General features: G+C 43.5%; 2 long non-coding RNA genes across 2 annotated transcripts in view; both read left to right on the forward strand.

Moving 5' to 3' along the window:
• The window catches only part of LOC139570864 (uncharacterized), a 284440-nt gene that overhangs the window by 206711 nt on the left and 54103 nt on the right, over positions 1-23626 (forward strand). The window lies entirely within an intron of this gene.
• LOC139569740 (uncharacterized) lies at positions 17386-19385 on the forward strand. The gene is made up of 4 exons (XR_011673950.1): positions 17386-17939; positions 18480-18595; positions 18804-18937; positions 19268-19385. It is a non-coding gene; the product is annotated as an uncharacterized lncRNA (long non-coding RNA).

Genomic DNA, 23626 nt, shown 5'->3' on the forward strand with positions numbered 1-23626 from the left:
CCAGCGTGAAATAGTTCCCAATCGTTCTGATTGTGAAGTCATGCTGTAAAATTTCTCCCAGCGTAAAAATGGTCCCAGTTCAATAATTGCACGCGCATCTCTTTATGTGGATGCCTGAGCTCCTGCAGATGTTTCTCTCACACCCTCCCTCAACCTCAAAAACTGTTCTGTGGGCACGTGCATTTAGTTCACACACCTGCCAATCAATGGTGGCCAGGAGTATTGACTGTGACCAATCAGAAGCTTGTTGAGGTGTGAGGTCAGCATATAAATACCCAGACTCGCGCTTCAAAGTGCTGAGGGTTGATGTAAGGAGAGATTATTTTGAGATTGCAAAGATTTGGGCGCTATGTTTTCGATTGACAGTGCATACATGTGTTAGTTAGTCAGTTAGTTAGCGATACCAACAAGTTAAAACTGCACACCTCTGAAAACAAGCCACCTTGACCAGTTTACAGATAATTATGCTGTAACGCCAGCCTTCCTCCTCTTCGTCTGAAGAGGAGGTGTAGCAGGGATCGGACCAAGACGCAGCGGAGCTCGTGTTCAACATGATTTTAATAAACAAGACAAAACTGTGAACACTTACAAAATAACAAAATAACAAATGTGGCAAAACCGATACAGTCCTTTCTGGTGCAGACAAAACACAGAGACAGGAAACAACCACCCACAAATCTCCAACACAAAACAAGCCACCTATATATGATTCTCAATCAGGGACAACGATTGACAGCTGCCTCTGATTGAGAACCATATTAGGCCGAACACAGAAACAGACAAACTAGACACACAACATAGAATGCCCACCCAGCTCACGTCCTGACCAACACTAAAACAAGCAAAACACATAAGCACTATGGTCAGGACGTGACATATGCTAGTTAGCTAGCAACATCTGCAAGCGCAGCAATCCACACATTTTTTACAGCATGACGTCACATTCACAACACGAACGACGACGAACCATCAAACAGGCAAAGCGTCAATACAGGACTAAGATCACATCGTACTACACCGGCCCCGACGCTCGTCGGATATGGCAGGGCTTGCAAACTATTAAAAACTACAAAGGGGAGCACAGCCGAGAGCTGCCCAGTGACATGAGCCTACCAGAGGAGTTAAAGGTCTTACTCACATTGGCTGTGGAGAGGGATGATCACACAGTCATCCGGATCAGCTAATGCTATCATGCATGTTTCAGTGTTACTAGCCTCGAAGCGAGCATAGAATTAATTTAATGCAACCGCTGTATCAGATTTCAAAAATGCTTTACGGCATAAGCACACCATGCGATAATCTGAGTACAGCACTCAGCCACCATACAGATACCCGCCATGTTGTGGAGTCAACAAAAGTCAGAAATAGCATTATAAATATTCACTTACCTTTGATGATCTTCATCGGAATGCACTCCCAGGAATCTCAGTTCCACAATAAATGTTTGTTTTGTTCGATAAAGTCCATAATTTATGTCCAAATACCTCCTTTTTGTTTGCGTGTTTAGTCCAGTAATCCAAATGCACAAGGCGCGAGCACTAAGTCCAGACGAATAGTCAAAAAAGTTATATTACAGTTCGTAGAAACATGTCAAACGATGTATAGAATCAATCTTTTGGATGTTTTTATCATAAATCTTCAAAAATATTTCAACCGGACAATGCCTTTGTCTTTAGAAATTAAAAGGAACGGAGCTCACGCTCACGGCTGCGCGCGTCTAAACTCAATGCTTTCTGCCAGACCCCTGATTCAAACAGCTCTTATTCGCTCCCCCTTCACAGTAGAAGCCTGAAACAACATTCTTAAGACGGTTGACATCTACTGGAAGCCGTAGGAAGTGCAATCGGGCCACATTTTACACTGTATATTGGATTGGCAATCACTTGAAAAACTACAAACCTCAGATTTCCCACTTCCTGGTTGGATTTTCCTCAGGTTTTTGCCTGACATATGAGTTATGTTATACTCACAGACTTCATTCAAACAGTTTTAGGAACTTCAGAGTGTTTTCTATCCAGATCTACTAATAATATGCATATATTAGCTTCTGGGCCTGAGTAGCAGGGAGTTTGCTCTGGGCATGCTTTTCATCCAAACATGAAAATAGCGCCCCCAGCCATAAGAAGTTAACCTCTTCGACACTTTAGTGTCCAGTCATTCCGAATGCTCTTATTCCCTGATTTTTCAGAATACAAGCCTGAAACTGTTTCTAAAGACTGTTGACATCTAGTGGAAGGCATAGAAACTGCAGTTTGAGTCCTAAGTCAATGGATACTGTAATGGTATTTAATAGAAAACCACAAAACCAACAAAAAAAACTACTTCCTGAATGGATTTTTCTCAGGTTTTCGCCTGCCAAATCAGTTCTGTTATACTCACAGACACCATTTTAACAGTTTTGGAAACTTTCGAGTGTTTTCTATCCAAATCTACCAGTTAAATGCATATTATATCTTCTGGGCCCGAGAAGCAGGCAGTGTAAATTGTGCATGCATTTCATCCAAAATTCCGAATGCTTCCCCCTACCCTAGTGAAGTTAAGGTCATTCATATGTATTGTAACAGCACAACTAACAGAGGAAAAGTGATCAAGTATTGGGTTAGCGGTTTACAATATTGCTATAATTTACTTCAGATCCTGACCTCTCTTGGCTCCCCCCTCCTCAATCATAGCTTTCATTATCATAGCTTTCTTTTGAACGTACGTATCGCTAGGATTGTATGAAAATCCATATGTAAATGTTTAGGATCCTAAGAAAAGTCAGGTGTGAAACATGAAACTTAAACGTTAAATTAGATCTGTAAATGTAGAAACCCTATGTTAGAACTATGAATGACCATTTACACGTTCAATTATTTTCTTTACTCAGTTACAGATATTTTTTATACGTACAAACTTTTGTCAATAATGTGGCGTGATCCGAAGTTTATTATTGAATTTACACGTTCAATTATTTTCTTTACTCAGTTACAGATATTTTTTATACGTACAAACTTTTGTCAATAATGTGGCGTGATCCGAAGTTAGCTATTCAGTCAAGCAACTCTAGCCCAGACGTAATAGTTGCTTTGTAGCTTCCATGGTTTCAATTACACAATAAAAGTATAGAGCTTGTTTTAGAACTGCATTCAATCACTACATAATACCAGTAGATGGTGTAATATGAGCTCGGGCCTTCAGCAAATGACTTGTGTGAGAATAATAGACACAGAAGAGCCTAGAAGTTACAGATATTTTTTATACGTACAAACTTTTGTCAATAATGTGGCGTGATCCGAAGTTAGCTATTCAGTCAAGCAACTCTAGCCCAGACGTAATAGTTGCTTTGTAGCTTCCATGGTTTCAATTACACAATAAAAGTATAGAGCTTGTTTTAGAACTGCATTCAATCACTACATAATACCAGTAGATGGTGTAATATGAGCTCGGGCCTTCAGCAAATGACTTGTGTGAGAATAATAGACACAGAAGAGCCTAGAATAACCGCCTGAGCTGCAAAATAGAAAGTAAATATGATTTAGGTTAGGCCTATTCCGCTATCTAAATATGCCATGCTGTTGTGTGTTATTTAATGGCCATATAATTTGCATAATACATTTTTTTAGCCCCGGGGGCCACTGTGGTGATCATGTAACCTAATGAATCACACTTTCTCCAGTATTTGGGATCACGGACAGTAGGTCTTATGTTAGGCATTTTGACTGTTGTATTAGTGAGTTCCACTCTGTATGTAGGCCATTTGCGTTTCACAACCCCATCACGCAGAGGCTATATCCATATCAATAAAAGACTAAACTAAATATTGATTAAGTCTGGACTACAACCTGTCATGAGCAAAATAGCCAAGACCTCAGAGAAAAAATTGTAGACCTCCACAAGTCTGGTTCATCCTTGGGAGCAATTTCCAAATGCCTGAAGATACCACGTTCATCTGTACAAACAATAGTATGCAAGTATAAACACCATGGGACCATGCAGCCGTCATACCGCTCAGGAAGGAACAGCGTTCTGTCTCCTAGAGATGGACGTACTTTGGTGTGAAAAGTGCAAATCAATCCCAGAACAACAGCAAAGGACCTTGTGAAGATGCTGGGGGATACAGGTACAAAAGTACCTATATCCACAGTAAAATTAATCCTATATCAACATAACCTGAAAAGCTGCTAAGCAAGGAAGAAGCCAATGCTCCAAAACCGCCATAAATAAGCCAGACTATGGTTTGCAACTGCACATGGGGACAAAGATTGTACTTTTTGGAGAAATGTCCTCTGGTCTGAAGAACACCATCTCGACCGTGAAGCACGGGGGTGGCAGCATCATGTTGTGGGGGTGCTTTTCTGCAGGAGGGACTGGTGCACTTCACAAAATAGATGGCTTCATGAGGAAGAAAACTGATGTGGATATATTGAAGCAACATTTCAAGACATCAGTCAGGAAGTTTAAGACATCCCAAAGCCCTGACCTCAATCCCATAGAAAATATGTGGGCAGAACTGAAATGCATGTGCGAGCAAGGAAGCCTACAAACCTGACTCAATTACACCATCTCTGTCAGGAGGAATTGTCCAAAATTCACCCAACTTATTGTGGGAAGCTTGTGGAAGGCTACCCGAAACGTTTGATCCAAGTTAAACATTTTAACGGCAATGCTACCAAATACTAACTGAGTGTATGTTAACTTCAGACCCACTGAGAATGTGATGAAACAAATGAAAGCTGAAATAAATAATTTTCTCTACTATTATTCTGACATTTCACTTTCTTAAAATAAAGGGTTGATCCTAACTTACCTAAGACAGGTAATTTTTACTAGGATTTAATGTCAGGAATTGTGAAAAACTGAGCTTAAATGTATTTGGCTAAGGTGTATGTGAACTTCCGACTTCAACTGTATATTGTGTTATGCTTGTTCTTGTTCCACTCCTCACAGGCTGTTTAGTGTATGTTCTTTGGGGGGGTTGAGATGAAACTGCCAAAACTCTGAAAGGTTTTATTGTAAGTCAGAATTGCAAAACAAGATTTGTTCAAGTCTAAAATGTTACTCTGTAATCGTAACATGGTGTTTGTATGTTCACAGATGAAATTTCACGTTTACGTTTCATGTTTCATGCATGGCTTTTCTTATGATCCTAACAATTTACCTATGGATTTTCTTAGTTTAGTGAGCAGTCAAGCTGTGATTGGTCAATAAACCTGACCAATTGCATTTCAGTAGACTGCTACACACTATGTTAATTGGCTAGATATTATAGTATGCAGTTGCGAGAGCAAGATGGATTTTGCAGCGCAAACTGGAACATTTTGGGGACACGGTGTATTTGTGAGAGTGCAGTAATTTCTGAGTTTTGACATGTATTAAGTTTTTCTTCAGGGGAACAAACATCTCTGCTCTCAAATGTATTTACTGAGTGCGGCAATGTAATTCTGCTCGCTTAAAGTCATGCTCGCGGGACATGTCCTCTGCTCGTTTGAACACGTTTTCTCTCTCGACTTAAGTGTTTGTGTTTGCTCACTCAATGATGTTTCAAGCATGCCATCTCGCGCCCGTTCGACTTTTGAATCGGATTTGACTCCATATCTGTGTGTGTGAGAGGGAGAGAGAGAGCGAAAGAGAGAAGGGTTGAAGAAGGGGGAAGAGAGTGTCATAAATGTGTCACAGCTCCCCTTTCTCTCCCTGAACCACATGGGACCTTGTTTGTGTGCTCCCCACTAGGGAGTCAAAGCTGTCAACGCCACACACCACACACCACACAACACACACCACCAACTTTACAACCCCACCAAATCCCCCCCCCCCCCCCACACACACACACACTGGTCTCCGGTGACTGCATCCTCCTGTCTCTCTACCTCTTGCGCCTCTCGACCGCTTGAGAGTGTCCTGATGCTCACGTAATGGCCTATGAGGATTCATAGACCAGTGAAAAGACCAGACAGAAACTATGGGAGATGGGACACTATACTATGGGACACTATACTGTATATACAAAAGTATGTGGACACCCTTTCAAATTAGTGGAATAGGCTATTTCAGCCACACCCGTTGCTGACAGATGTATAAAATCAAGCACACAGCCAGTCAAACTCCATAGCCAAACATTGGTAGTAGAATGGCCTTACTGAAGAGCTCAGGGACTTTCAACATGGCACCGTCATATGACACCACCTTTACAACAAGTCAGTTTGTCAAATTTCTGTCCTGCTAGAGCTGCCCCGGTCAACTGTATGTACTGTTATTGTGAAGTCGAAACATCTAAGAGCAACAACGGGTCAGCTGCGAAGTTGTAGGCCACACAAGCTCACAGAATGGGACCGCAGAGTGCTGCTTAGCTTGTAAAAATCGCCTGTCCTCGGTTGCAGCACTCACTACCGAGTTCTAAACTGCCTCCGGAAGCAACGTCAGCACAATAACTGTTCGTCAGCACAATAACTGTTCGTCGGGAGCTTCATGAAATGGGTTTCCATGGCCGAACAGCTGAACACAAGCCTAAGATTACCATGCGCAATGCCAAGCATCGGCTGGAGTGGAATAAAGCTCACCGCCATTGGACTCTGAATCAGTGGAAAAGCGTTCTCTGGAGTGATGAATCACGCTTAACCATCTGGCAGTCCGATGGATGAATCTAGGATTGGAGGATGCCAGGAGAACGCTACCTGCCCCAATGCATGGTGCCAACTGTAAAGTTTGGTAGAGGAGGAATAATGGTCTGGGTCTGTTTTTCATGGATCTGACTAGGCTCCTTAGTTTCAGTGAAGGGACATCTTAACACTACAGCATACAATGATATTCTAGACAATTCTGTGCTTCCAACTTTGTGGCAACAGTTTGGGAAAGGCCCTTTTCTGTTTCAGCATGACAATCCCCCCGTGCACAAAGTTAGGCCTATACAGAAATTGTTTGTTGAGATAGGTGTGGAAGAACTTGACTGGCCTGCCCAGAGCCCTGACCTCAAGCCCATCGAACACCTTTGAGATGAATTGGAACGCTGACAGCGAGCCAGGCCTAATTGCCTAACATCAGTGCCCGACGTCACTAAGGCTCTTCTGGCTGAAAAGAAGCAAGACCCCACAGCAACGTTCCATCATCTAGTGGAAAGCCTTCCCAGAAGGGTGGAGGCTGTTATAGCAGCAAAGGGGGGACCAAGTCTATATTAATGCCCATGATTTTGGAATGAGATGTTTGACAAGCAGGTGTCCACATACTTTTGGTCATGTAGTGTAGATATATACAGCCTGCTCAGAGCATATGGAGATAGGGTCTCATACACAGAGAGAGAGCCTATATGTCTCTGTGGAACTGATTCTTACTACAGAGGGGACTCCCAGACCTAATAAGGCCTTGGTTGTGGCGGAGAGTCTTGACATGAAGGATTATACAGCATATGGAAATACTGCTCTATGCTTATGGCTGAGGCTAGTTGTGCAGTATATTATTGACCGGGAGTATATGAAGTTCACTCAGTGGAGCACTGTATGTTTTTGGTAGTACAGTAAATCTACACAAATGCTGTTCGGCTTTTATTAAAATATGGATATAACTTTGTAATGCAGGGAGAGGTGTCGCTATATGGTTTTAAAAGAATAGTGATCATATATTTTGACAGTTTGGGAATGAGGCTTTGTGAACGGTGTTTCAGATCTTCTCAGATGGAGGTGTATGTGCTTGTGAGTGTATGTGTCTACATGTTTGTCCCTACACATGCATTATGGAGTGTGTGTCTGCCTGTGTGTTCCTGTGTGTGCATGTGTGTGTGTGTGCATGTGTGTGTGTACCTTCATTTTTGTGTGAAATAACCAGGCTATCTTTCCTAGGAGGATTATGATACATACCCATCTAATCTGTCTCAGCCCTGTCGTCCCCACCCTCTCCTCACCCCATCGCCCCCTTGCCCCCAGGCACACTGGTGACCACTGATTCGGGGGACTGGTGGTGATGGCATCACTCTCTACCATGCTGTCACGTAGCCGCGGGGGGTCCACGCATCCATGAATGTCAAAGATATTACCCCCCCCCATCCTCTCAGAAAGATGGAGAATAATGTCAGCCTTCAGGTTGAGGGATGGCACCGGCTGTCTCGATGCGTCCTGACAGCCTCAGATATGTCCTAGCCATCGCGTCACACTGCTCATCATCGCCTCATATCAACCTGATCAGGGAACAGGGGAGGAAGGGGTTTAGTTTACCTATACAGTACTCTACCTCCCATAGCTCCCCTCACTGGTACTGGTATTGTTAGTTTCTATTGGCTGATTTCCAAATTGTTTTACAATTTGCAGTAGGATGCATCTATCTGATTTGCCTGTTTGTATCACTTCACTTTTGTCTAATTGTTTACATTTCTATACTTTCAGACAACCAAGACTTTCTTTGTCATATTTTCAGGCAAAGAATCGACTGAATCATGGATGAGTAGCACGTTTTCCACTGCTAGTTTCCATTAGGTCTAAGCAGCAGGCTCAGTCATAGTCTTGAATAAAGCGTTTCGTCACGTGTCTTTTTTCTTCTTCTGCTAGGTGCTTTGCTTTCTGACTCGTCCCCCTTGATCCTCGCTGGTTACAGGAGCTAATATGCTAAATGGGAGAGAGGAGATGGGAATTCTCCTTTTCTGCTTCCCACTGGTTTCCCATTGCAAAGCGCCGGGACTTTAATTTAGGAGAAAAGCAGATAAATTAGAGTCATGTAGCCAGATGTGATATGTGTGTTTACTCCACAGCTGTAGGTAGCCATAAAACGCTTCGACTCGATGGGATTTCTACAAAGCCCTGTTTTTTCCAAATTCACCAATAGCTTTGTGCCTCCATAACAGCCCTGGCTAATTATTTGATCCCCCTAAAATATAAGCGTTTCTCTAAATCTGGTTTTGGAGTAACAGCTTTTGTAAATCGTCCTGTGCGGGTATCTAGATTTGCACTCCGTCGTTGAGTGTCCCTATGGCTGACTCCCTGTAAAAACAATTTGTCTCATGCACAGGCTAGGTAATGAGCAGATGCTCCCATTGTAAATGATGATGCGACCATAATATAGAGTTGATAAACATGGAGTTACTGCTGGGCCATGGGCATGCACACACACACATACAAACACACTCATATTGTTTTTACACATCAGTTATAAAAGAATGGCATGTATATAGCCAAGCATCACCCCTCCTCCGCTCCATCCCTCTCTCCTTTTCCTCGGCAGAGAGGCTGTGTTGCTGGTACACCCAGGGCATGTATTTGCCATGACCTCCTGACTCATAGGGGACTTGTGTGGGGTGTGTGTACATGTCCTCAGGACGTTAGTCAAAGGGTTAGAAGTGGACTCTTTGAAGCATCTATTCGCCATGTTGTGGATTTTTCACATCTCCCATTCCTCCAAATGTTTGATGTTGTTGGACATTTTGTTTAAAAAAATCCCTCCCCCCCATTCCCCCGCACACACACACATTACTTGCTCTCACAAACAGTCTCTCACACACACACTTAAACATCTCCCTTAGCGAGGCTGCAGTGTTGTGGAGCTCTCTTTGTGCTCTGGGGCAGTATAGTGTCTCTTTCATGTCTCCATGCTTGGATCTCATCTCATGGACTCCCAGCTGAGGCTGCTGTGCATGTATGGAGCTAAGTGCTGGCTAATTTCCCCTTGGATAGCCCCAGCTTCAGCAATGAATCCCCAATCACCCTGTCTCTCCCCGTCTGGGGGTCTCTCTTTCTGCGCTCAGTCGGGGGTTTGGGGGGCCGAGGCAGGGCTCGGACACCCTACAACCAGTCAGTACTTTTCTGTTTGCTTTTATGCATTCATGTCTGTGTTTGTGCGAATATATATAAACATATAAGCCAACTATATCTATACCCATCTGTCTTTATTCACTCATGTACTATTCTCTTCTAATCTAGGTCTATTTGTATGTGTTACTTGTGTACATATACACTGAGCGTACAAAACATTAACATACTCTTTCCATGACATAGACTGACCAGGTGAAAGCTACGATCCCTTATTGATGTCACTTGTTAAATCCACTTCAATCAGTGTAGATGATGGGGAGGAGACAGGTTAAAGAAGGATTGTTAAGCCTTGAGACAGTTGAGATATGGATTGTGTATGTGTGCCATTCAGAGGGTGAATGGGAAAGACAAAAGATTTAAGTGCCTTTGAACGGAGTATGGTAGTAGGTGCCAGGCTCACTGGTTTGTGTAAAGAACTGCAACTCTGCTGGGTTTTTCACGCTCAACAGTTTCCCATGTGTACCAAGAATGGTCCACCACCCAAAGGACATGCAGCCAAGTTGGCACAACTGTGGGAAGCATTGGCGTCTACATGGGCCAGCATCTCTGTGGAATGCTTTCGACACCTTGTGGTCCATGCCCTGACAAATTGGGCAAAGGGGTGGGGAAGAAGGTCTTCATTTTTAGTACACTAGGTGCATGTTGCATATTGCCATTCTCGTTTTGGAGACATCAATCAGATATTGAAGAACGACCCATAGGTAGGAGCTAGTGATGTGCGGGTTGACTCAAAACCTGCCGCAGGGAGGGCAGGTTTAGGGTGGGTGGGTTGAACAAAGAGAAAAAAATGCATTAAAAATCCATAAATGTATTATTCTTGTGGAATTCATATCTATAGGCTACATTGAGGTTTTTCTTTCATTATTTTTATCTGCCGTTAGTGTGTAGCCTAAACCTAAGCTTTAGGGCCTAACTGTAGCGTGTCAAATAGCCTACACTCCAATGTTTTGCGAACTTTGGTAGAAAAAGTTAGCATCAAGCCACTGAGTCAAAAGGGACAATGTCAGAGTTTCATTCAATAAGAGAAAGCTGCGAAATGGAGAGTTGAAAATAAATAGAATGTACATTGTATAATGATAGTGAAGACATCAAAACTATTAAATAACACATATGGAATCATGTAGTAACCAAAAAAGTATTAAACAAATCTAAATATATATATTTTTTGAGATTCTTCAAAGTAGCCACCCTTTGCCTTTGATGACAGCTTGCACACGCTTGGCATTCTCTCAACCAGCTTCACCTGGAATGCATTTCCAACAGTCTTAAAGGAGTTCCCACATATGCTGAGCACTGTTGGCTGCTTTTCCATCACTGAATGAGTAGGTGTGTCCAAACTGTTGACTGGTACTGTATATTAGAAAAGGGTGATAACTGAGGGAATATAAAGTGTATAATGAGGAAATGAATCTACAATGAGAAAGATAGGACTTGACATCTTGAACATCACTGTCACATTGATAGAGAAAGAGTAACATTTCTGTCTGAGCTGTTCTTGTCAGTGCCTAGTCTGACTCAGAAATGGGTAAATATGTGTTGGTTGCATGTCAAGATCACACAGCTGAGTAAAATAAAGCAGACCAATTAAAGAAGCACGGACACAGACCAAGTAAACACACACACACACACACACACACACACACACACACACACACACACACACACACACACACACACACACACACACACACACACACACACACACACACACACACACACACACACACACACACACACACACACACACACACACACACACACACACACCAAGGGTCCATTAGTTGTCTGACCAGCTGTCAGTGAATGGGGCACTCTCCCTCTCTGTTCCTCTCCGACTCCCAGTGTAGCCAATCACCAGGCCAAGTTTAATGCAATTAAGGTAGAACAGAGAGTGAGCAGAGAGAGCATTCAATATACAGAGACAGTAATTAGCACATGCTGGTCATTAGCAAACACACACACATGGACACACGCACACACACACAGTGCCCAGTCGCCTCATATATCTTCCATTAAACAGTCTGAGAATATGTGTGTAGATTTATGAAAATGGCTTTTAAACGCAGGCCATCTCTTTGAGGGTCCTGTGAATAGGTCCTGCTGTGATGTCTTTAATGAAGGATCAGAGCTAGGCCCTCCAAGACAGCCAGGAAGCCCGCACGGCCCCCGCAACATACCCAGCACCCCCAAATAATCCCTACCACTTTTAATGACGGCCGTTTGCCATTCATTAAGATCAAAATGCTGTTTTCTGCCGGGGCAAATTGCGAAGCTATTCCAGTCACAGCTTGACGAGGTCCGAGGCCCCGCTGCTTTTGTATGTGGCTGGTGAGCTAGCATGGTGGTTAGCTAATGTGGTTATCATGAATTGATGGACCACGGACTTCATAGGTACAGCACTTCTTTACTTTACTTTACTGACTGTATTGTCCCCTTGGGGAAATTTTGTTGCAGTGTCGTGTACACGTTTAAAGTGGCGTTTAAATACAAAACAAATTGACAATACAACTTTCTTAACAGTAACATACCAATAAAAAGAGACTAGCCTGCTGGCCTTACTGGGTCAATAGGAACATTAGCCAGAGCTATTGTAATTAGGAGGGATATCACACCTGGTACAAATGATTGTCTAGTTCTGTTTTTCCTTCCGAGGGGTGCCCTATACCTGCGCCCAGAGGGGAGTAGTTCAAAGTCCGGGGACAATTAAAATAAATAATCGTAAAAATTATGGATATTAAACATCTAGGTACATACAAGTGTCTTATATCGGTTAAAAAATTAAATTATTGTTAATCTAAATGCATTGTCCGATTTACAATAGGCTTTACTGCGAAAGCATGCCATGCGATTGTTTGAGGACGGCGCCCCACATCAACATAGGGATACATTTATAGGGATACATTTAGATATTAACTCAGAATTCTTAAGGTTAGGCATTAACTCCGAATGGTTAAGGTAAGCGTTAAGGTTTGGGATAGGCTTAAAAAATAACTAAAAAACAACTTTCTATCTCTGGATTTGAACATGCAACCTTTGGCACCAGAAGAAGAGGCTTACGGACGTCCCCCATCCCCAGATGCTTATGGCCATCTGCGATCCCTGTCCAAAACACCCCAAAAAAAACGAAACCTACTTGAAGGTAACACCGCTAATCAGTTGCACCCTCCCCCCTCACTATCTCATCCTCTTGTTATAACAGTGATTATAAAAAGAGCAGCATTTGAAAACCACTCTTGGAAGCCCTTTACAAACCACTTTCCTAAGGTCTGTTCAGATGTTTTGCTGTTGTCTTGTTTTTGATTACCAGATGATTTCAGGAAGATCCAAAACATCATACATATATTTTGGCCAATTGGAATTCCCCTATCATTTCATTAGATTTGACCTGAAGTCGCCCACTCTGTGTCATTGGTTTCCATTTCCCTGCTACTCTCCTGTGTTTGATCCCTGGTGGTTGTACTGGGGTCAGGGTTTCTAGCGGCCCACCTCCCTTCCAATGACCTAGGCTATAGTTCTACTCACTGGCCAGCAGAAGGCACAGTTGTAGCATACACCACTCTGCCCTGTCATACCCCCCATCCCACAGGCACACACACTCAACCCTCTTAACCCTTATTCTCCATAGCCCAAGCCTTTCCGGCTGTAATACTATATACCTAGGCATGCTTAGAACCCCTAAATGGTGTGTGAGGGTGCGCGTGCACATTTGTGTGTATACTCTATGCACCCGTGTGTGTGTATGCATGCAAGCACGGACGTGTGTGTGTGTGTGTGTGTGTTTGTGTAAATGTCCCAGCAGACGTGTGTTTCTGGCAGCGGTTGGGGAATATGATAACCTTGCCTCTGTGTGGGTCTAGGGGGTGAGGTGAGTGTGTCTGGTCCTGCCAAGGCTCTCTCTTTAACAGGACTCTGAAAACACTCACAGGCCTAGACACACTGACACAGAAAACCAGGCAGCACTGTGTGTGTGTGTGTGTGTGTGTGTGTGTGTGTGTGTGTGTGTGTGTGTGTGTGTGTGTGTGTGTGTGTGTGTGTGTGTGTGTGTGTGTGTGTGTGTGTGTGTGTGTGTGTGTGTGTGTGTGAGAGAGAGAGAGAGCGAGCGAGAGAGAGAGAGAGAGAGAGAGAGAGAGTCCGCATTCCCACCTGTCTAAATGTAGGTGACCTACAGTAATGGGTGACAGATGTGGTCCATTGGAAGGCCTGCGTATCTCTGATCTCTCGTTTGTTACTCGGTAGTTGGAGAGAAATATACTCCAATTGGAAACCATATTGGAGTTAATATCTGCTCTTTCACGTCACATATTTATTTTATATCTATAATTTTTTTCAAACTTGAGATGATATTTATTTGATATGGAAATGTTAAAAAATACGCATTGTTGCTTATTAATTATTTATTAGGTCTTGTTTTTCACTTGTCCATGATAAACATTATGCATAATTTTTTTCCGGCAGTCAGATCTTTGAAGAAGAAGAAGAAAGGCATAAAAAGGTAGGATCAGATGGTGTCTCTTTCTCCAACTACAAATGACAGGAGAAATGTATTATAAGGAAGGCTGACAGAGAGAGGGAGAGAGGGACACAGATAGAGAGACAGCGAGAGAGAGCAATAGGGGAAAAGAGAGAGACAGGGAGGGAGGAAGGGAGTGGGAGAAAGAGAAAGAGGAGGGAGGATGGAGGAGATATTGTTTCATATTTCTGATCAGACACAAACTGTCTACACTTATACCTTATACTATTATATGACCACACATACAATTCAACCGAGTACAGGCTTAACTGAATGAACAACAAAGACGGAATGCAATATGACATTTTATTTAATCGTTTGGGGAATGGCCTCGTATGGAGCCAGATGATGTGATGGCAGGTAGCCCTATGCGGGGCTGCTGGTATCCAAAGCCTGCCTCCCCCCTGCTGGAGGAAAGGGGTCCCAATGATGGGCCTTAAAGGAAGATTCCACCCAAAAACTATCTTTATGGTATTTTTTTCATTAGTCCATTGTTGATATAGTCCCAAAATGTGTTGCTTGTCAGCACTCAAATGTTCAAGATATAAAACTTTGAAAATACTATATAACGCAAAGCAGCATCATATGATGCAAAATGCATCATACAGGGATGATTTCTGTATTTTTGAAAATTGCATATCTGGAAAACTTGAGCGATGACAAGCAAAACCCTTTGGGACTATATCAAGTTGTCCTTTAAGGTTATTATAGCTGGTGGTGGTGGGGAGGTGAATGGTTGTCAAACTGTTGCTGAAAAACTAAAAGTGAGAAGACAAGGGTAAGTTGAATAAGATAAGTTAAGTTAAATCCCACGATTTACACCCACCAGTTGAGAGAGGGGAAGGTGATAATTGCAAGAGTGAGCCCATAGGTTAAACAGCAAGCGTGTGGAAAGTGAAGTATTGTTCAGTGCTTATAGGCTACAAGGTAAACAGGTGAATGACATTCTGCACTTGGCTACTACAAAAGAGGTGGAAGAAACAAGACGCTGTGCTGATGATGATACGTTTGCATCCGTTCCCGCTATGCCCGTAGAAGAGGAACATAAGTAAATGATGTTATGCTTCCTGGATGAAGTTAAACGAGCGTTCAGACCAGCCTACGTTACCACATACTTCTCCTGCAACCCACACGTCTCTTAGAAAACACACAACACCATGACATGTTCTCTTATGCCATTAACACGTCTTTTACATGCACAATACCATACGCTTCAATAAATATATATATATAAAGATAAAACATGTTGTTTTCTCAGCTCCATGCATATTCAACCCTAAATAAAATGTTGCTTTGTCAGAGCTGGATGCTGTGTGTTTTGAGTCCTTTCTGATGGTGGCGTAACAAGGGTGAGGTATCGGGCCGCCTGGGGTATTGTTTTCAGCGCCAGGGCCTATTTATGTGTGTTTGTGCCTATTTATGTGTGTGTGTGTTCTTCCCTATGTGTGTGTGTGTGCTGCTCTGACAGCGCTGTAATCTGTGTACGGGTCATCATTCTTAATGCAGCCCGTATCATCAGTTCCCAGAACAACAGGAGAAATGATGTGGCGGATACATATGAAACAGGAGGCCATGCATAAACATGGTGATGGAGGATGGGTGTGAGGGCACTGCAGAGCCGAGGATACGGGGGCGGGGGGTATTGCTCAAACTGGACCACTCTCCTTCACACCTGCTTATTATTCATGAACTTCCTCTAGGGTTGTTTTACAGGCCCCTCCCCCTAGTGTGTGTGCGTGTGTGTGTGTGTGTGTGTGTGTGTGTGTGTGTGTGTGTGTGTGTGTGTGTGTGTGTGTGTGTGTGTGTGTGTGTGTGTGTGTGGGTGTGGGTGTGGGTGTGTGTGTGTGGGTGTGGGTGTGTGTGTGCATGCTTGTGTCTGTGTCAGGGCGGTAAGTGATGGATTGCGACAACGTCAAGGGATGGTAGATCAGGATTAAGATCAAACAGGGCCTATCACCACACCGTCAGGCTTGGACACATTTGGCCACACACACATCCTTCCGATACACACACCACCACCACATCAACACAAAGTCACTTCTATCCACTCAAACCAATGAAAGCATCTAAACCAACCACTGTGTTTTAATAAGCTTTTCAAAAGCATATCCATGACGAAAATAAGCAAAAATCATAACTTTTTATTTCTGGAAACCTTGGAAACCTATTGACACGGCGATGTCTGCTATTATTGGAAGCAAATAATGGAGTCACAATACTGAACTCACAATGTGTCCCAATTTTTTTTTAACACCTTCTACAGTCAGAATCTGTACCCACACCAGCATTAAAATGACTTAGAAATACTTTTAATGTATTTTTTCTATATTACGTCCCATCTATGTGACCCAAACCCATCTATGTAACCAGAAATGTAAGAGCCTAGCTAATATTTTGTTATGCTCACACATACGCTTGTGGTGTTTGCGCTAGACATACAGTACATTCACACTGTAACAAGCAGACTGATTTGCAGACTGATTTACAGTTCCCTCGCTATGGTGAGGTGTGTGTGCCTGCGCGCGTGTGAGTGCCTGCGCGCGTGTGTTTGCAGGTGAGGGAAATGTTTACGCTGGCCCTTTAATTCATCAAACAGTGGAAAGAAAGAAAAGCAGCAGCATGCATAGCCGGGATCTACACACTGCATTCCAATGGGAGATGTTTTCAATTCACTCATTATAGAAGGGTCACTCGAGGTCAAGTTCAATGCAATGGAAAAGAGAGGCTTTGCAGAGAGGAGCACCACCCACACACAGAGCACAGCACAGGCTGTATTACCACCAACTATGAAGGCCTGCATTTTGGCCAAATACACCAAAATTACCCTCTGCTATTTACATTTCTCTCAAAAAGAAAGAACGTGAAAGGGTGGAAAAGTAGGAGGAAAAAAATCAAAGGGATATTGGAAATTGGGTGAGGGAGGTGGAAGGTGAGGAGAGGAAGAGGAGGAACCATAACAGAGTGATCTGGGAGAGTGTCCGGTTGTAATGATGTCATTAGTATGCACCCAGTCCCAACACAGGATGGAAGAACGGGCCTCCCCTTTTCTCTATTTCTCTGTTTCTCCCTCCCTGTCCACTCTCTCATTTCCCTGACTCCCCCTTTCTCTCTCGTTTCCCTCTCACTCCCCCTCTCTGTCAGTGTGTTTCTCTTCATAATGGCTTTAGACTCTATTCAGAGCAAGGGGACAGGGGGAGCTGTGGGGACCAAAGGGCCAGGGGATTGGGAGATAATGCACATGGGCAAATGGAACATGACCGCCGTGTCCAGCGTCACCGCGGAACCGTTGTTTGAGCCGAGGAGGGATGGCATCAGCCAGAGAGACAACAAAGCAGCCCCAACACAATGGAGCATGCATACGAAGACGGCTGCCACAGACCACTACAACTGAGAGAGAGAGAGAGAGAGAGAGAGAGAGAGAGAGAGAGAGAGAGAGAGAGAGAGAGAGAGAGAGAGAGAGAGAGAGAGAGAGAGAGAGAGAGAGAGAGAGAGAGAGAGAGAGAGAGAGAGAGAGAGAGAGAGAGAGAGAGAGAGAGAGAGAGAGAGAGAGAGAGAGAGAGAGGAAAAATTCAAGAACGAGAGAGGAAATATAGCAAATCTCTTCAACCTCCCATCACTCATACCTCTGCATTTGGAACCTGAGCTTCATATTCATACAAGTAGGTTGGAGATTGTATCGGTTAGTGAGTGTGTGTGTGTGTGTGTGTGTGTGTGTGTGTGTGTGTGTGTGTGTGTGTGTGTGTGTGTGTGTGTGTGTGTGTGTGTGTGTGTGTGTGTGTGTGTGTGTGTGTGTGTGTGTGTGTGTGTGTGTGTGTGTGCGTGTGTATGCGTGTGTGCCCATCCCTCCCTAACCATTCCCCCATTCCAGTCCAAGTCATTATCACACCCCGATGCCCCTTTCTCTCTCTCTTTCTCAGATGAACTGCTGGATTTACATGTATGTGTGTGTGTGTGTGTGTGTGTGTGTGTGTGTGTGTGTGTGTGTGTGTGTGTGTGTGTGTGTGTGTGTGTGTGTGTGTGTGTGTGTGTGTGTGTGTGTGTGTGTGTGTGTGTGTGTGTGTGTGTGTGTGTGTGTGTGTGTGTGTGCATGCATGCATGCATTTTAGTGGGAGGGGTTAAGGTTGGTTTGCATATGCATGTGCTTTCTCAGAGATTATTCATCCCCTCCCTTTCTCCCTTGCTCCATCTCTCCCGCACAGCCATCTTGTGGGTCACCAGGATATGTAAACACAACGCAGAAGCACATTGATAAGCTGTGGAGGCTAGAGGTAGAGAGGTGTATTCCCCTCCAACTGAACACACCACCATACCACGGGTGGGGGTGGGGGTGGGGGTTAGTGTGTACAGGTATCAATGTTGGTGCATTGTTCAAGGTCAAGGACTGAATGTCTTGTGTTCTTACATTATGTTCTTGTCAGACCTTTAATTCATCCAGCTACTCCTTCCTCCATAAATTGAATAGTGTGGTTCACCGTGAATCTCTTCTCATTGTCCCTGGGTGGCTGGAATGTCCTGTGTTCCAGTGGCCAGAGACGTGTGTTGGTGTGGGTGGTAATGACAGGTCAGCTCCCTTTAGACAACCCAAACCACACGCCGTCAAACCCAGTGGTCAGCCACTGGCCGACCATCAGTGGTTTTCAGCATTGTTGTTCTTATGGTGAGTTGAACATCACATTCAAAGGAATTGTGGATAGCTCCCAACATAGGAAGGATATTTTCTTGACAGACATTATTGCAGCTTCTTTCACAGTTACATTCAAACAAAAGAAGCTATATGAAAAGTGTTACCTTTCAGACCTTTCAGGCAAAATCCAACAGTGACTATGTGCTAGGAGTGTAGGATAGTCTTCAGTTCAGGATTTTGATGCCTATGTTGAATTTGTTATTTTTGTACAGTATGGAGTACGGTATCGAGAGCTGCAGCCAGTTGTTTTGTGTTTTATCCCTATCTCTCCTTTCTCTAACCAGCTACCACTCTTTTCCTTAGGGATGCTGTCCTGCTCTCTTTCAGTCAAGCTGGTCATCTTCCCTGCATACTCCCCCACCACCCACACTCATAGACAGGAAAAACACAGTTAATTAAAATGCCTTAACTTGTAACATAATTATGAGTCTCTTTGTCATTTCAGCTTTTTTCACCCTCCTTTTCATAGAACAATAGAAGCCCAGTAAAATGTAATTTGCTCTCTGTTAAGATTAGATTCCGCTTTTTCATCTGTTGAAACGTTAAGAAAATCAAAGCCGCCCAGTCTTTCCTTTCTCTTCCGCTTCACTCTTCCTCTCCTCTCACGAGCTTTGACAGCGTAACCATGGAAATGGGATGAAAAGAAGCCATAATTTTGCGGCGGGATTAATTCGGAGACATGAGCGATGCCATATGAAATCCATGTCAAAACCTTGCTGATTCTTTTTATTGCTAGCAGATCCACAGAAATCTGTTCCCTACGGCGTGTGATTTGACAGTCCAGTAGTTTTGGACTTAGTTCCTCCCTGCTACCTCTGACATGTTGACATTAAGTGGTTGCCTTGACAGATGTTACACACATTTCAATCACCATTAAGCAGAGATATTGTACAGTATTTTGGTGGTAAAAGCTGAAGTGACACACACGGATACAACTATACAATGCCAAGCAACTGTCATTTTAAATGAGACGGAATGGCAACTTCAGTAGCGATGGAAATATTTAGAAGCACAAAAAGCAAAGATCTACCACTACCATGTGTGGCCTTGTATTTTAGACTCGTGTGGCATTGATCATTGTAGTACAAGTGATTGATTTGATCATTTATGAGTATTATAATCTATGTATTACCTATAGTATACATGTAGTCATTTTTTTTTATCTCTGCGGTACATTGATGCATGTTTGCAGGCCCATGCCTTTCCCTCAGCATTGATCTCCTGCTTTATCCATCTGCATTCAACAAGCATCACCAGACAGACCCCATACCAACATCATTGGGGGAGATATGGAGCTCATATCTTCAGGATATACCTGCATGCAACAGGATTTATTGGCAATCCAACCAAAATCCCCCCCAAACAAATAAAAATATTTAATGTTCAGAAAGCTTGGGCTCTGCTTCCAAAGGACAGTTAGCAGTCATGAAACTTCCTCTGTATTCCAGAAAAGTAAAGACAGAGGGAAAGTGGCTTGGATACAGAGTTGGTGGGGGTCTTATAATGGAATATAATCTGGGAAGGCTTTCCACTAGATGCGGGGACTTGCTTCCATTCAGCCACAAGAGCATTAGTGAGGTCGGGCACTGATGTTGGGCGATAAGTCGGCGTTCCAATTCATCCCAGATGGTGAAGCATGAGTCATCACTCCAGAGAACGCGTTTCCACTGCTCCAGAGTCCAATGGCAGCGAGCTTTACACCACTTCAGCCGACCCTCTACGACGGTCCCACGTTGAAAGTCCCTGAGCTCTTCAGGAAGGCCATTCTACTGCCAACGTTTGTCTATGGAGGTTACATGGCTGTGTGCTCAATTTTAAACACCTGTCAGCAACGGGTGTGGCTGACATAGCAGAATCCACTCAAATGAAGGGGTGTCCACATACTGTTGTATATATAGTGTATATCCATGTCCAGTTCAGATGCTCGGATGTACTGTGTCCTGTTCTATGTGTCCGTGTTTCTTTGATGTGCCGTGCAATGGCGACTCAGTCAGAGGAACTCTGTGTTACCAAGGCAGACACGTACAGGAGTATGCCTCAGCTGGTGAGGTCAGTCATGTTGTGGAGAGGGAAGGGACTCCATTGAGTGTCGGGACCTGTGTCACCTCTGAGATGAGAGAAAGAGCGGGAGGGTGAAGAGATGGGGTCGTTTGGCAGAGAGAGAGAGAGAGAGAGAGAAAGAGAGAGGACATAAGAGACAAAGAGCATAGAAGAATACATGTCTACAGGTATAAACAGAAGGACAGAGAAATAGGGAGACGGGGGTGGGTGGAATATATAGAGCGATGCTCATGGTCCAGGTGCAGGCCTTTTAGAAGATCACAGCACTGTTTGCAGAAACGCTCACTGACATCCCCCTCCCTCGCCAGCGTTGTGATTAAAGATTAGGCTGTCACAGCAGCGCCACAGCAAGACAAGCAGAGGAGTTTTTCTCTATTAAACTTTCATAGCGGTTTATATACTGATGGTGCATTATGGATGAAGAAGAAGGTCAGGACAAGATCACAAACTCCAAACCCACTCTTTACCCACTACCAGAAAACACTGCATACGGATAACGGCCCATGTTTTAGCTGGTAGGACTTCAGGAACTTTTTTTGTTTTGTTTTGCAAGTTCTCAAATCCCTTTCCGTGGGTTTGAGTCGGGAGGTGAGGGAAGTGTCTGCCTTTGAAATGATAAGTGGAGTCTTTCCACACCTAGGGACTCCGACTGTCAATTAAGTCTTTTTTATTATTATTTATTTATTAGAATTTTAAAGCATTGCCACTGAAGTCACGGAAGTCTTTGTTCAGCAGCCTGTGGTGTACTCTACAATCAACTCTGAACTTGAGCGTTGACACTGAATAGGAATGAACATGTAACCTGGTTTGAGGTCACTTAATCAGGAAAATATATGTATATATTTTTGGTTGCATTAGTTGCCGCGGTATCATCCCCTTTGAAGCTGGGCTCCCTGGTTTAGTTTTGAAGTGTTTTCAATCAGGGCTTTGTATTGAAGTTGCTGTAGTGCTGATAACATCTTTATGGGCTGCAGTTCTTTAGGTGGTGTATACAGTATAGGAATGCTGGAGTGTATGGTAGATGTAATGGAAGGTGGTAATAAATAATATATAAAACTAAGAATAAAATCACCCGCGGGCCAAATTCGGCCCATAGGCCACCAGTTGGTGAACAATGCCCTAAATGGAAGAAACCAGCCTACCGAGGCGAACAACCCATGCCTAAAGAACCAGACTTCCGAGCAGGGGCGTCATGCACCCCCAAAATCTGACGGGGCACAAAGTACGTGAGGATGGCTGAGGGGTGGTCCCAATTGGTGAATTTAGCATTTTTCAAACACCTGAAACACCTTTTTCCTGCAATCTAGAGCCATAATCATTATGCTTAATTTTATGTATAAAATCCATATCTAAGCATACCTCTTGAGCAGTCTCTTCCTGACTGGTGTTTTTTTTTTTTTTTACTAAATATGATTCTCTGCATCTCTGCTAAAATCTGGGTAAAATATTGAAAGGAATGTAAGTCTTAGTTAGTACATTTAAATATTGCTTACTTTCCTAAAGTCTACCAACCTTGACAGAAGTCATGCCAGCTAAGATACTGTAGTTAGACAAGCTAGCTACTCTAAGTTGATTGATAACCTGAAATGGCTTCTTGGCAGCTAGAAAAAAAGGTTCCAAACCTGGAACCAGAAGGGGTTCTTCAAAAGGGTTATCCTATGGGGACAGCCAAAGAACCGTTTTTGGTTCTAGATAGCACCTAAAGAACCAGGCTACCGAGGCGCGCAACCCGTGCCTAAAGCTATAGGTCATGTTCTCCTGCTCAGACTTTGCATGTATTAACCAATGGTTACGTCATCGTCTGTGCCGATTGTTATACCATTTTATGTGGATAGGTGATAGGTAAAATACCTATCCAGGCATTGTAAGATCTGGAATGAATCAGCAACATCTGATCAGAGGAACACGACCATAAACGTGTGTACACTCTTAGAAAAAAGTGCTATCTAACCTTAAAGGGTTCTTCGGCTGTCCCCATTGGATAACCCTTTGAAGGACCCTTTTTGGTTACAGGTAGGTTCCAGATTGGCAATTATCAAGCAAGGAGACACACATTTCTAAATTAGTGATAGCATGATTACCAGACTATGGTGTTTGTTCTTTAGCATAATATAAAGTAAAATGTTTGATGGGACATGCGATACCATAGTTAGGTTAGCAAGCAATTCTGTATGTAAGACACAAGTCAGCTTGTGTGGTAAGACATGGAGGGAAGTGTTCGACGCACATGACGATAACTCACAGGTATTGTCACACTGAACATCTCTTAATGAAGGAAAGTCCCTGTTTTGAGGATTTTTGTGGATTCACATTTGTAAGACTGTGTGTGTACGTGTGTTATATGGGACTCCTCTCTCTCTCCAAACCCCTTTCTTCAGCACCTGTATTAAACACCCTCTCAGACAACCCCCCCCCCCCCCCTACAGCTCTCAGAGTGGGACCCCCTGGTCAGTATCACAGTGGGTCCTCTAGTCCATCAGACATCACAGAGAGAAGTAATTCACACTCAGTCTCATTTGAGTTATTTACTCTATTACCACCCTGGCTGGCTGTCCTGGCCCTGCCCACAGAGACCCAGTAGAGGAGTGGGTACCTTCGCCC

The sequence above is a fragment of the Salvelinus alpinus genome, chromosome 3 (genome assembly GCF_045679555.1).
Source record: "Salvelinus alpinus chromosome 3, SLU_Salpinus.1, whole genome shotgun sequence".
NCBI classification, from domain to species: domain Eukaryota; kingdom Metazoa; phylum Chordata; class Actinopteri; order Salmoniformes; family Salmonidae; genus Salvelinus; species Salvelinus alpinus.